Below are 6,357 nucleotides of genomic sequence, written 5' to 3' on the forward strand. Positions count from 1 at the left end.
CATATAAATTATACCGAATTGTAATTTTTTGGGATTTGAAAGATATGAAATGATGAATTATGTTTTATTATTAAATGTTGAAATACGTGAAATGAGATATATACTATTATGAGAATGGAATGTGTATTGAAAAGATGAGAAAGAAATAGAAAACGATGAGAATATTGAAATGTGATATATACCATTATGAGATGAGATATGAATACTGAAATATGAATATGAAAATGTGAATATTGCAATGTGAATACTGAAATGTGAATGTTGAAATGTGAATACTGAAAAGTGAATATGAAAATATGAATACTGCAATGAGAATACTGCAATGTGAATACTAAAATGTGAATATTGCAATGTGAATACTGTAATGTGAATGTTGAAATGTGAATTCTAGAATTGTGATCATGAAAATGTGAATATTGCAATGAGAATACTGCAATGTGAATATACAAACATGAATACGAAATGTGAATAATGAAATGTGGAAATAAAAACCCTAATGGACGGTTGTTGATAAAGAGCACGATACCATTGCTAATAAGGTGTTAGTGCAACCATACGGTCTCGTGGAGAGTGTGGCGTGACAGTCGATTGGGCTTTCAGAGCTTCGGGCCGCACAACCTTGACCAGGGGGGAAGCATGGCGTGGAGAATATCCTCAGGACAACCATAAGTTACAGATGGCACATGGATTGGTTATCGAGGACACTCATGATCTAGATGTGAAATAGAAACAAGAAATGAAAGAGCATAAGTTTAATAACATAAATAATTAGGGCGAAGTAAAACTCTCTGCCTGAGGGCTTACTGAGTAAGGTGAGTGCCCTGTTAAGTATCAGATGTAGTCGCACCCAAACTATTCCGACAAGGTCACAAATGATGTCAGAGTAGAGGGGAGCTACATGTATAGGCGTGTAATCTCTCATATCCTCGAGAACTTTCGCCGATGAATATTGGTTGCATGTGAATGAGTTTAAAAAAGAAAATGGAATTAAATCTTATGAAATCTTGTGTTTTATATCCATATGATTATGAGTATAATTGGTATATTTTTCTTTGATGGTATTATCACTGAAATGAGAATATTATGATATATCGAAACTCTTATTGCCACACATTGTAAATAATTTATTCCATCTTACTAAGATGTGTCTGACCCAAATATCTAAATATTTTAGGGAATCGTGAAAGACCAGGAGATAGAGCTCCGAGATAGAGGGGAGCTGGTACCCTAATAGACAGGGTGAGTGTTTTGAGCTAGGGATGTTTGATTCCCTTAGAGTTTTTAGTTGATTTTTGGGGATGTGTTAGATATGTATATATATATATATGTATATGGATGTTTAGTACTCTGATTATTTCTATTCTGGATGGTATGTATATATGGACTTCCGATGTTAGGTATGTATTTATATAATGGATTGATTACCCAGTATCCCACTTTGGGTTGGGTTATGTTTAAATGGTATCAGAGTTTTTAAAGTGACCGATGTTTGATAAATATTTATTATTTGTTGGGAAAAAAATGGTATGGAAATCGGGGCGTCACATGTTGTTTATGGTGTGGCTCTTATACTTTGGATTTCATAAACAAAGAATGAAGAAAAACATAAAGGGGTAGCACAGCAGAGACTCGTCAACAAGTGCCCTATCCTCATTGATGAGTGGATCCCAATAGCATAAAAATTTCAGAGTTCTGGAGATACCGAGAGCAGAAAATGGGCTCATCGACGAATTCCTTGTTCTCATCGATGAGTTTCCTTCTCTGGATCGTTGACGAATCCATGTATTCGTCGACGACTGCGCTTGGGCTATGAGCAGTTTTTTGAATTTTGAATTTAAACGTTGGGGTGGTTGGGTAATTGGGGGGAAGCCTCTGAGAGACGATCATATATGTCATTCTGAGAATGTATTGAGAGAGAGAGTGATCATTTAAGAAGTGTATTGTGTACTTTGAGATTTCCTTAGTGAAATTCTTGTGTCATTGCTTCCGTGAATGTAGGCTTTGCCGAACCACAGAAACCTTGTTGTTGTTGTTGTTGTTGTTGTTGTTGTTGTTTATCGTTTTTCTGGTTGCATTTCATTTATTTGTTGTATTTATTCCGCTGTGCTTTGTTTTTATCCCATCCATATCACAACATTATGCTATAGTAAAGGTCATTTTAGAATTTTTAGGTTAAGTTATATAAACTGTAGAAATTTTCTTTTAGCATGTGCATGTTGTTGCAGTGACTTGAAGTGTCTCATTATCAACCTCCAGTGGCTAGTAGAAGTTTTTGGCAATAAAAGGAGGTCTACAAGGTGCTTCAAAAAGATCAGAAGCATCATATACTTTAAGCTCTCATTCTCTCACAAGTTTTCAAGTTTCATTTGAGTTTTAGACTCAATCATCTCTCCAAGCTTTGTTCTTAATCATCAAGTGAAGGTTTCGGTTTGTTGAGCTTTCAAGCTCAAGGTAAACAAAGTTTGATTTGGTTGTACGGGAAGTGTGGAGCTCGCCCATTGTGAAGGGACCTTTGATTGGGAGTTTGTGCTCTAGTTTATTAGTGAAAGGTGTTAAGAAGAAAGATCTTAACACACGTGAATGTAGGCAAGTTTCTGAACCACTATTAAAATCCTGATGCACTCCTCTCTATTCTTCTTCTCCCTAATTTATTTACATTGCTTATGTTGACCTTATAGGTCATATCCCATTTTGATAATGACAATGTTGGCTTTTTGAGTTCGGTCTCTATTTTGATGCTAACAAACCATCAGTATCTTATGTGTGCATTTAGTGTGTGAACATGCATTTCAACATGAACATAAGATACCAGAAAATGGAAGCTAGTAGGGACATAAAGCTCCCACACTTCTAGAGAATTCCATGGAAAATGAAGAGCAAAGAGGAAAAGAAGACATGTATTTTAATTATATGTGCATTTATTTTTCATTATTTTGTTTGTAATAATGCATGCATCAGTATGATATGACTTGAATACTTAGAAAGAACCATAGATAGACCCTAGGGCTGCCCTCGGTTGACCGACCAGGTTTTTAGGCTTAATTAAAAAGCCTAGACCTTAGATAGACCCTAGGTCCTTGCACAAGCACTTAGGATAATTCCCCATTATCATATATGCTATTAGGGGAAATCTATTTTCAAAAACATGACTTAGGTTTTAATTTGTAAAGATTTCAGGCAACCGAACCTTGGCGTTCAAACCGCCTCAGTTGACCGAACGTATGAAAATTTCAAACGTTGACCTGACTTCTGGCGACCAAACCGAAATGAACTGAATGTTCACGATCGACCAAACATTTAATCCTGACTTTTCCAACAACCTGAGCACCTGAACTTTACGGTCATTTTGACCTCAGGCGACCAAAAGTTGAAGTTCGGCAGACAAAACTTAGAACTGGGCAATTGAACCACGAGCGTTTGGAAAATCGCCTTGGTTCAGCCACCCAAACCCGTCCTTGGGCACCCGAACGTGATAAAGACATTTTCTATACATGTCTGTTCAGGCGACCGAACCTAAGGTCTGGGCAACCAAATCTCTCAGGTTGCCCAGACTTAACTGCGATAATTGTGGTTAAAATTCAATTAAACTTTTTCAAAATCCCCAATAGGTCCCTAATGGTCATAATTTTTAGAAAAACTATAAATACCCCTTCATTTGTCAAAATTGGTAACTTTGATTAGCAAATATTTTTTCTCAAATATTTTTAACCTCTTGTTAATCAAAGTTCCCCCAACTTAATTTTTAATTGCAAAAAATTGTTTTTTGGGGCAAATCTTTTTACTGTCCAAAACTCTCTTTCCTCTTATTCATTTCAAAAATTATTTTGAAAGGGAGCATATTTGTTTTGGGCATTTATTTTTAGATCACTTGCTCTCACATATACTTTGATTTCTCAAAAACAATTTTTGAGAGTAAGCTTGAAGTTTTCTCCTCATTGAAAAATATTTTTTGGAGAAATATTCATTTTAGGTTAAATCTTTGAAATATCCATTATATCTTTTTTTGTTCAAAGATTTCGAGAATATTATTTAGAAAAGCACCCTTTCTCTACTGAGCATTATTTCATATCATATTAGAGAGTGCATTTATTTGAGCTTAAACGTGTACATCTTAGCTCGTATTTTCAGAAACATTATTTTGTACAAAAATGATTTTAATGCATCGGTTCGGTTTAGCCCAGAATTGAACTAGGGAGTCTCAGCCTCATAAGTGAGACCGATTCGGTTCAGCCCAAAAATTGAACTGGGGTTTTCCTCGTCCCATAAGGAGAGGATGTAAACAGCTTCTGCTCTACCTGTTTAAGTGAGCAGTGATAGTGCAATCCTTGGAAGGTATACCCAAGGCGGGAAAACAGGCTAGTTTGGCCGAACCTCGATAACAAATATCGTGTGTTCCTCTCTTTCTATCTCATTTACTTTCCACACTATAATTTCCATATATTTATGTTTGTCCATTTACAATTACAATTATTTGCATGCACACATTCATTTAAATGAGATATGTTGCACGTGTATGTTCACACTTATAACTTAATCATTTTTTATACACGTTATTATATTGAATGGGATATGATATGTGGTGAATCAGCATTAATGTTTAATTTAACCAAAAAGTTTTAAATCTTCAATTCACCCCCTCCCCTCTTAGGATCACACCATTTCCAATAGACAAACTCTTTGTATCTTACTGGTGCCTTGAGTTTTTGCACAAGACTATTCTTAGCACACAATGACAAAAATACAATTGATGCCATAGAGAACTCAATGCTCACACCACATGATGGCATTTGGAGAAGCAAAGGGAATGAAGACCATAATTTCCAATTGTATTTTCATTTAAATTTAAATATTTTCTCATATCAATTATTAATATACTTCATGTTTTGTAAGATCACTTATGTTATTCTTTATGGGTTGCAAGACTATACAAATGTTCATATGTTGGAAGTATTGTACTTATTATATGAACTAATTTGATCCATACTAGACTGCTTGAATTGATTGATGAGAAATACTATAAAATGCTTGTTGAAATCAATTAGGTCTTTGATATACAGATTTTTTTGGGAAATACTCTACTCTCAAAAGGCATGCTTCCGAAATTTCTAAAAATCTTCCCAAAACTAAATCCTATATTTAAATGACTATTATCCACTGCATGCTTATAAGCCTCTATCTAAGGTTTCTTTCAAAACTTATCTACCTTAGCCCTTCTGTTAATGCCAAAAGGAGGAGAAGTATGCAAAACTGGGTATATCAAATTGGGAGTGATCTCTCTTACATATTTTTTTACTCTCTCATATATTTGAGTTATACTACCAACAATTTGATTGTATGCATGATTGATTATTTGAGTGTCTTCCTTCCACATATGCTTGAGCTTTATTATAAACTATTATTATGCATATTCTTAGGGGAACCTTTCAAAGTTATACCCATTTTTACTTAAAGTATTTGTCATCATCAAAAAGGCGGAGAATGTTGCCCTTATAGGTCATATCCCATTTTGATAATGACAAATATCTTTGTATCTTACCAGTGCCTTAAGTTTTTGCTCAGGACTATTCTTAGCACACAATGACAAAGATACAGTTGATATCATAGAGAACTCAATGCTCACGCCACATGATGGCATTTGGAGAAGCAAAGGAATGAATATCACAATTTTCAATTGTATTTTCATTTAAATTTGTTGGTCTATAATAATTTAAATGGTCTGTAATAATTGCATTACATGCATGATAGGATGCATAAGCTCAAAAGACCATAGAATGACCATAGGAATCCCTTAAGCTATAATGTTATTCTCACACAAACAGGGAGAAAACTTATAAGGTCAAAATATGCATTATATTGAATATTCAAAGAGCCTCGGTCGACCAACTTAGTAGCTTTATAAAAGCCTCGGTCGACTGAACTGGGGTAAAGTCAAAAGTTTGACTTGTGTTGGTCGATTGATCTAGTTTTGAACTAACTTCCCTTGGTCAACCAAACCTTGTAATGGACATTGTTCACCTGCCTCGGTCGACCAAAGTATTAGTTAAAACTCGCCATGGTTGACTGAACCTCATGAATAGTCAACCAACCTTTTTGCCTAGTCAGCCGAACCCACGAAGGGATCAGAATCGCCCAAGCATTATCGATCATCATGCTTCTTTGGTCAACCAAGTTTCAATTGAAAACTTATAATTTACACAGGATGGTCGACTGGCCCTTGACCTTGGTCAATCGAAACTCTCAGGTTGCCAGATTTTTTACCACGATAAACTGAGGTTAATTTTAATTAACCCTCATTAAACTTTTTCAAAAATTACTCTTGTATCCCCAAAAATCATAATTTGTTGAAAAACTATATAT

The sequence above is a fragment of the Malania oleifera genome, chromosome 13, assembly GCF_029873635.1.
Source record: "Malania oleifera isolate guangnan ecotype guangnan chromosome 13, ASM2987363v1, whole genome shotgun sequence".
Lineage (NCBI taxonomy): Eukaryota > Viridiplantae > Streptophyta > Magnoliopsida > Santalales > Ximeniaceae > Malania > Malania oleifera.